The sequence below is a fragment of the Bombyx mori genome, chromosome 5, assembly GCF_030269925.1.
Source record: "Bombyx mori chromosome 5, ASM3026992v2".
NCBI classification, from domain to species: domain Eukaryota; kingdom Metazoa; phylum Arthropoda; class Insecta; order Lepidoptera; family Bombycidae; genus Bombyx; species Bombyx mori.
In genome coordinates this window covers 12,434,973-12,443,972 of record NC_085111.1, presented here as the reverse complement: position 1 = coordinate 12,443,972, position 9,000 = coordinate 12,434,973, and the positions used below count along the sequence as shown (strand labels likewise).

General features: G+C 34.6%; 1 protein-coding gene across 2 annotated transcripts in view; it reads left to right on the top strand.

The window, feature by feature from the left end:
* The first annotated feature begins 1,322 nt into the window (after positions 1-1,322).
* The window catches only part of LOC101735524 (solute carrier organic anion transporter family member 5A1), a 40,787-nt gene continuing 33,109 nt past the window's right edge, over positions 1,323-9,000 (top strand). The window contains exon 1 of one of the 2 annotated variants that reach the window (XM_062668735.1): positions 1,323-1,343. The gene's annotated coding sequence lies outside the window, so the exon portion shown is untranslated. Of the gene's footprint in view, positions 1,344-1,471; positions 1,782-9,000 lie in introns of those variants that run through there. The other variant, XM_012693775.4, reaches the window with a different exon arrangement.

The following is a 9,000-nucleotide window of genomic DNA, read 5'->3' as shown; positions in this document are numbered from 1 at the left end:
TTGAAAACTTTGTTTTTTGGTAGGAATTTGTTATTATAAAAGTTTCCTTGAACAGCGAACAAATAGGAAAAGCGCAAAAAAGCGAAAGCTGTTGAGAAAGAAGCCATAATTTTGTTCACTAAAAAAAGAACTTCCATTTAATACCAGCTTCACTGTTAAACTAAATATTTTTATTTCATTGATTCTAAAATCAATCAGTACAAAAGTATGATGGTTGCCGCAAAGTATACTACATACGGAATTGGGTCCATCTAAGATTCTAAGATGATAAGACTGCATTCGTTAAATTTTTTATATATATTTGTACACACAGCTGTTAGAAAAGACACGTCAATAAGGATACAGAGTACAAGGGCACTACTTATTTCATGCTGAAATCTCTTCCAGTAGGCCCGCAAAAGGAAAGAAGAATTAGGAACACAAACTATTATTATTAACAAATTATTATTCTTTTGCATGCAAAAAAATGCCCCTGACTTGTTTAATTGCTTAGATGATGTTAAGTAGTTACCGGAGCCCATAGACATCTACAACGTAAGTGCCACCCCTCAGCTTGAGACATGAGTTCTAAGGTCTCCGTTTATACAGTAGGTATAACGGCAGCCCCACCCTTCAAACCGAAACAAATTACTGCTTCACCGCAGAAATAGGCGGGGTGGTGGTGGTACCTACCCGGGTGGTCTCACAAGACCTCCTACTACCAGTAAGGACTACTCTTAAGCTCTTGAAAATATGAGAAAGTCACAGCAATACATTAATTACACTTATAAAATTGACGTTGAAAATATATTATATACTTTTTTACTATTTGGCTAATATAAAGGAGTGAACCTGATAATATTTCATATTAAAGGATCATATAAAAAAAATTCAATTCTATTGATTCCACTGTACAAGGCTTAAATTATCAGACATTTATTAACATTAAATTATTATCTTAGGTTTTTTGTTTTGCAGCGTCATCTACATGATTCTTATGATAACTAAATGCCACACTTAGAGCACACAAAACTGTCATCTACGGAAGAAATTAAAACATCACTCTATTTTTGTTTTTCAGATTATTTCTCAACTACACCAATAGATGTCGCACAACGCAGCAATCAGCTGTTACACCAAGAAATGTTTGCATTTACTGTTGCCAACTTCATATCGGTAAAAGCCAATAGTACCAAAGTTATTTTGTCGTAAAATGTTGCCAAGGCTTAGATTCTCCTAATAATAATTGAAAATTATTTATGAACATGGTAGGTTTTTTGTTTTGCAGAGTCATCCAAGAGTAATTCAAGTAAACAAATCAAATCTATAGGTGATAATAAAGAAGCGGTATTTTGTATACTCAGGTAAATGCTTAAGATATATTATCCAAAAAGTTTTCACTTTCGATAACATACTCAATAGTAACAAATTAATTTTCATTCAAGCCGTTTTACTCAAACCAAAACATACAACTATGAGTTTTGGCAATTTTTCTTAATTTGTCCTAAGGAAGGTGTCGGGTGGCAAATAGCAACATTGCTTTCGTGTTCGATTTGGTGAGTGAGTGTATTGTGTTGTGTCGGTATTATTAGGCCATACAATCAAAATTTTAATCAACTGTGGTAATTTTTACGGGATCTTTAATTATTGTCACACGTGTTAAAATATTTTGTTACTGTCAGAAATTACCCGTATTACATATATTTAGTCTGTGTGCAATGTGTGTATTCAGCTGACACCTTTCACAAAGGATAAACGGAGAATCTTGGTACACCGTAACATTTCAACATTTGCGAGCTAAGGTGAGTAACTTAAAAATTAGTAATCTAATCCTGTTAAATCTCATAATTTACAGAATCATTGTATTTCGTATAAATAAATACAATTGTGGTTTATTGAAAAAATTTTGAACTTCTTTCTTTCCATGCAATTTTTGTATTTTCTCAGAATAATCAACGATTTTTTTCTTGTTTAAACTGAACTCTTTACCATAGATATGATAAACCAATGATGTTCATGCATAATTATAATCAGCTGTTTAAATATAGGCGCAATTCAAATTACAAATAGATTTGGTGCAGAGAGATTGTTTCGGTATTGAAATTATGATTTTATGTTTCATTGCAATCGTGCAAGGTCAATTATTACTCAAATATGTAATTTCTTCATGCGTAATTTCTCACTGGAATAAGTACAAATCAGAAAAGTGATTTACATTTTGTGGAATAGAAACAGAATTCAGAAGTGAATTAATTCTCCACCAAAATATTCCTAGTCATTTCAGTAGCTGCTTTTTTTTTTTATTGCTTAGATGGGTGGACGAGCTCACAGCCCACCTGGTGTTAAGTGGTTACTGGAGCCCATAGACATCTACAATGCAAATGCGCCACCCACCTATTATACCGCCACCCCCGCCTATTATAATATAACTGATTAAATGATACTATTTATATTACAGAAGTGTAATATAAATAGTACCATTTAATGAAACCCTACCGTTAATTTCTATCTTGATTTGACACTCCCAGATCTATCATTTTAACCAGCTAACCAGTTTTAAAGAAATTCTAATCAAACTACAACATTAATTAATGTATTGTGCCAAAAATGTGGATTAGAAAAGTAGGTATATTTTTCACTACCCTTCGAGGGAATCAATTAATAAATAGGTGATATATTCAGCTTAAGTGATTGACCCCCTCCCTAGATCACACACTTTGCAGTTTAAAATTACCTTAATTTTTTTCTTTTGAACAGAATTAAAGTGGTTGGTAGGTAATTCATATACAAAGACTAAGCCATCCACATAATAATATCTTTGTTTGAGAGATATAATTGTTTTAATTAGTGGACAATAACAGATAACATGTATTCTTTATCTGAATATTGGTGTTCAATTATTTTTAGTATAGAAAAAAGTATTAGAAGGATATTATATCTTGGAATTTTAAATTAAACTTTGTGGTTTAAATAAATAAATAAAGTAATAAATACGAGATTAAACCGTAAACATCATAATAAACTTTCTTGAATTTAGAATTTTTTATTTATTTATTGCTTAGATGATTGTCGAACTCACGGCCTACCTGGTTAAGTGATTACCAGAGCCCATAGACATCAACAACCCAAAGGTCACTACCAACGAGTTTTATAGTACGATGGCTGCCCCACCATTCAAATCGAAATGCATTACTGAGTCGCAGGAGAAGTAGGCAGGATGTTGGTACCTATCTGTGCGAGCCCACAAGACAACCTACCACTAGTAAAAGGTTGATATAAAACTTTGTGATTTACTGGTGGTAGGACCTCTTGTAAGTCCGCGCGGGTGGGTACCACCACCCTGCCTATTTCTGCAGTGAAGCAATAATGCGTTTCGGTTTGAAGGGTGGGGCAGCCGTTGTAACTATACTTGAGACCTTAGAACTTATATCTCAAGGTGGGTGGCGCATTTACGTTGTGGATGTCTATGGGCTCTAGTAACCACTTAACACATGTAAAACATTTATTCATTCAAAATATATAATATATTATCAGATGACAATTTATGCTATCATATTCTTTTAAATGCTATCATATTCGGTAGGCAGCGGCTTGGCTCTGCCCCTGGCATTGCTGAAGTGCAACGGTAACCACTCACCATCAGGTGGGCCGTATGCTCGTCTGCCTACAAGGGCAATAAAAAAAATATTATAATAATAAGTTAATAAACAATAAAATTTTGGCATTGACAAAACTTTAAATTATGTTGCTGATTTTCAATAAACATTTAGACTTAATTAATAAAATATACTATGCTAACTATCAGCTTTAGAACATTTAAAAAAAAAGTTAAACAACTGCAATGTCGTAAACGATTTTTTTTATTATTTTCATACTTAATTGTTTTGTATAATGTAGATAACAGCAAAACGTTTGTATCATATCTTTTCGAAGCATACTAGGTCAGTTTGTGTTTCCGTATAGCCACGGCACAGAATGTCTTTTAACTGGCTGCCAATTATTTAGAACAGCATTATAATATTTTGTGTTGCGATTAATCAAATTATTTAACGAATGAAATGTTTAACATGATGCCAATAGACGACGGCTCTTTAAGCTCGCACCAAACACCCCCGTCTACTATAACGTTTCATACAAAATTCGATTGAACTCTGGCTACGGGTTCTCGTGTGGGCAGTGCCTGATAAATTGCGTGTGCGTCCATGATCCAGTTTCATATGCTGGAAAAAATCACATTCCCTAATTTAATTATCATCTGTTTATGAATGGATCCTGCTTTGAGGAGTACTGACTGATATTTTACACGCACAAGGTACGTAATCTTGACCTAGATGATTGAATTTAATTCACCTCTTGTTAGTACTGCGTGTGGAACAACAGATTTGTCGTTGTTAGTTTTATACTGTTTGGTTGGTTTTACGATGACGTCTAGATATAATTTAAGTTTTTTTTTAAAGTCTTATTAATTTACATGTTCTAGGGATCGTATAAAAACACGAAAAGTCTTCCTTACTATAAATCAGATGGTCCGAGTATGTGACCTTACTTAGACGAATTCCCCTGTTTAATGCTGATAGTGGAACGTCCTTGTTGCCTCAAGAGTCCATTTTTGCCGCAAAACCATAGTGTCTTCCGTTGCTTTTTGCGGGCGTGGATGAAACGTCTCACCATCAGATTGGTGTTAGCGGTCACCACCGTCATCCATCTAGAGACAGAAAATAGAATAGAAGAAGAGGAGAACATAGAAATATAGAACATAGAACATAGAAAGAACATACATAGAAGTTTCAGTAAAATTTAATTCGGCTACGACTACCCTTCAGACCGGAACGTATAAATGTTTTTGAGCGCTTCAAAATATAACATAAATATGCCGCAAACACATCTAAGCATTTACGGTAAAAAGAAAAGTGTGCACACTATAAGATAACATAATAACACAAAGCTAAGTAGGTTAGTATACCGTTATAATTAATTATCTATGTAACCAAGATATGAACCACTTAATTTCATATGAATTTAACAACATAAAAAATGCTGCTTCAAAATCTAGGTACTGATTTTCATTATTAAAATTATATTTAAAAAAATAGTTTACATTTCATGGTAGGGGCCCACAAACTGATGGAGTTATACCATGACGCAACAACTTTGCGCAAACAACGACCGTCCAGCTTCGCAGTTCGTTCGTTCTTTGCTTTTATACAATACTAGTCGTGCCATACGATTTTACTCGCGATTAGTTTGTCATTCAGAAATAATGAAACACTACATTTTCCCAGGATAAAAGCAGCTTCACTATCTGGTCCATATTTTTTTATTCCAACAGCAACGGTTATCATGCCAACTTTCTCTATGCATATGCAATGGTAAATAAAAAATCAATTCTGGATAATATTTACTTCAATTCATTCTAAGTAAGCGTATACATCGCAAAAGAAGTATTTAAACCAAATTTAAAGTCATCGGACGGTTAGTTTCAATGTTCTGGATAAATAAATGCTATTTCGCTTTAAATATTAATATCAAACTATCGCAAAACTTGACAAAACGCATTACAATAATTCAACTAGGTATATGAATTTGAACATGATTAGAATGTTTTATATGATGCAGCTAAATCATATTATGTCAGACGAGAAAAGGTAAAAAATCAGTTTAACTACATACTGGGATCGTTATGACATTTGAAACAAGGTCTTGTGATGAATACGTGCATTCACCGTAAGTAAGTACATGAAAGTTAGATCTAGCAAGGTCGTTCTAGCCGTGAACTGCATAGCTACTCAACAAAAATAGCGTTTGTCAAACAGGACGTGATCAGAAAGCATAAACGCATGAAACTCGTTTAAATTCCTACTTAAAAGCTAAAACGACCTTACAATGCAAAGGATCACCAGAAGATTTTTTCTTTTAAATGTTAATACAGAGATACAAATCTCTTTAACCGGATCGTATCAAAACCGCAATTACTTCTTGGATTCATTAATCACAAATATTAAAACTAGGTATTTCTACGATTGCGATAATCATTGGATATACTTTTTTTTCATATAATTACTAATTTCTAGAGTTCCAGTGCTTAAAAAATAAAAACAGAACCCTTGTGAAATCACTTTGTTGTCTTTCTGTCGATCTATTTTTAAGATTATATGACAGTTAATACCGTTTTGCTCAGGAGCAACTGGAAGTATCAAGTTGAAACTACTGTCAAATAATCAAGTCGAAGGTGGAAAGTAGCGATAAAAATCTTATATTCTCAGTCAACCCAATCAAAAGATAAAACTATATTTTGCCACTCATATAAACCTCTATAGATTGCCCATTCACTTGATCATGAACTTTGCCACGAATCGAGATATTATAGCATAGGTAAAACGAAAAGTCTGAAAATTATAAATCTGTATCTACGAAACATAACATCGCATTTATTGTAATTTAGTCTTACATTCCCAGGTAAAGCACCAACCGTTATAATACATTGAAAATGTATAAGAGATAAATTTATTCGACTGTAAAGTTAAGTTTGTCTTTCAAACAATATTGAGAATTACGGATTATGACTATAAAAACATATTTAAATAAAACATTTTAATTTCTCCGGTTCTATAAATATATTAGTGTTTGGTTCTTACGCCTACATTTCTCTGTAAATTGTTTTAGCTTCTGTTTATCAAATTGGACAGGTAAACAGAACTTAGTCAATACAGCTAAATCTTGGAATAATATAAGTACCTAGCCTTGCCATAAATACTGAGACAAAGGAAAAAAAAAATCTATTCCAAAATAATATTTATTACTTTTACAGTGTGTTAGTTTAATACATAAATATTATAAAACAATTTAAAATATAAAAAGCTTTTCGAAGTGGTCTCCATTGGCTGCAATACAGTCCTTCAAACGTTGAGGCCAGTTATCAATAGAAGCACGCACTCTTTCCATGGGAAAAATTTTCACTGCCAATCGTACGGATTGTTTTAGGGACTCCAAATTATCATGGCGTTTAGAGCAAGTCGTACTCTCTAAAACTGACCATAAATCATAATCCAGCGGATTAAGATCGGGACTAGACGACGGCCAGTCTTCAGCTCTGATGAAGTCCGAAACTTTCGTTTCCAACCAAGACTGTGTAGACCGAGCTTTATGACCTGGCGCCGAGTCTTGCTGGAACGATCATTCTTGATTATTGAACATGGTGTTGTTAAGGGGTTTCTCTACCTTCTCAAGAATGGTATCTTGATACACTTGTGCCGATGCTTTGATACCTTTTTCACAAAAGTATGGCTCAGTCACTCCTTCATAGCTAATACCCCACCAAACCATCACTGAAGTCGGATAGTGCCCACGTTGCACTCTGTCGATTTATTGGGAAGCTTCCTTAGAGCTTTGAGCATAAATACGGTCATTTTGTTTGTTAAAATGTTGCTCAATTGTAAAAATGTTCTCATCCGTAAACAAAATGTTTCTAGGACCTGCCTTTGCGTACCGCTTCAGAAGTAGTATCGATTTTACCACCCTATTCTCTTTTAAATTATCAGTTAAGAAATGAACAGTACATCTCCTATAGGCTGCAAGTCCTGAGTCATCTTTTAAAATACGCGACATGGTTCTAGGTGCTCAAGGTATTAACATAAAAATTACAGATTCCAAATTCAAATTGTAATATTTTGTTTATTTTTAATTGTAACAGTATTTATGGCCAGAATAAGTATGTATAACTTTCTTTTTTGTTTTATTTTGTGTTGTGTTTCTGTAAGACGGTTTTTTTTTCCTATCTAAGCTGGTGGTCTTGAGAGACCATTTCAGCGTAACCTTAACTATTAGGTGAACTCACGGGGCTCAAACCTGACGACGTTGCTAACACTAACCCTAGCAAGAGCCGTGCTTCGCAGAATCTACAACCGGATCGGAAACGGGACCCACTGAGAAGATCCGGCGAGAAACTCAGTGGGCTGTGTCGGTTGGTTAAGTTACTCGTCGAGCCCTTCGTCGCAAGCGACGGGTTCGACGGGAACGATGACCGATGCTTGAGGTACCTAAAAGCACCGTTAGTGGATCGGGAGGATCTGAAATGACGTGTTTTGGGCGACATCGACTGTTTACCATTCGGTCCGCACAATCGGGAATGTAGTTACCGACGGCCACGATGAGAGAGTTCTCGTGTCGTGCCGTTTTCTCGAAATGGCGCACTGATGCTGACTGTAGATACTTACTGATGAACTCTTGGTCCACATCGCCGTGCAAGTCCACGTCTCGGATATACCATGGGGCTTTCCTGCATATACGGGATTGTATTATTTGAAGGGGTTTCAAGTTTGTGCGGACCACGTGAGTGAACACTACACTTGCATAGGTCATGACGGGGCGTATGAGTGACGTTTTGTAGTATCACCTTATTTCTAAGGGACAATTTACTTCGCTTGCTTCATCGGATAGATGTAGGACGGTAATTTTCTGTGAATGAACTAATAATTTAATGACTTGCGTAGTTATATGTACGAAGCTTGCATACAAAGCCCTTAAGGCGCGATTTTATTCGCTAACTGTGTCTGTGTAACTAACTACATTAATTGATCATGCAACGCTCGAGAATAATCCATCGCTGATAAAAAATTTGTAGCAATTTTCAACGATATCGTTAATTGTAATTTTTTAATTACTTACATCGTTACTATTATACAAATTCAATTTTTATTCAATGCATTACAAATGCATGCGTCGTCATGGTTTTTAAATTTATAACTTTCCTAGCATGGGTCAATTAAATCGTTACAATATTACATGATGAACGAACACGCTCTACGTAACAAATAATTGAATAATGCGTGTCTGAATTCTAAATTCTATCCATCATCATAACTTTTTAAAGATAAAGATATAAGATGATATATTTTTATTATTAAAATACTACCGAGTCTGACGGACGTAATCCTGTTCCGAAAATAAAAAATATCTAGAATCTGATCGCAGCGCCACCTATGTACGAGGTCTAATTTTAAATCCAAACTCGAATACAAACAA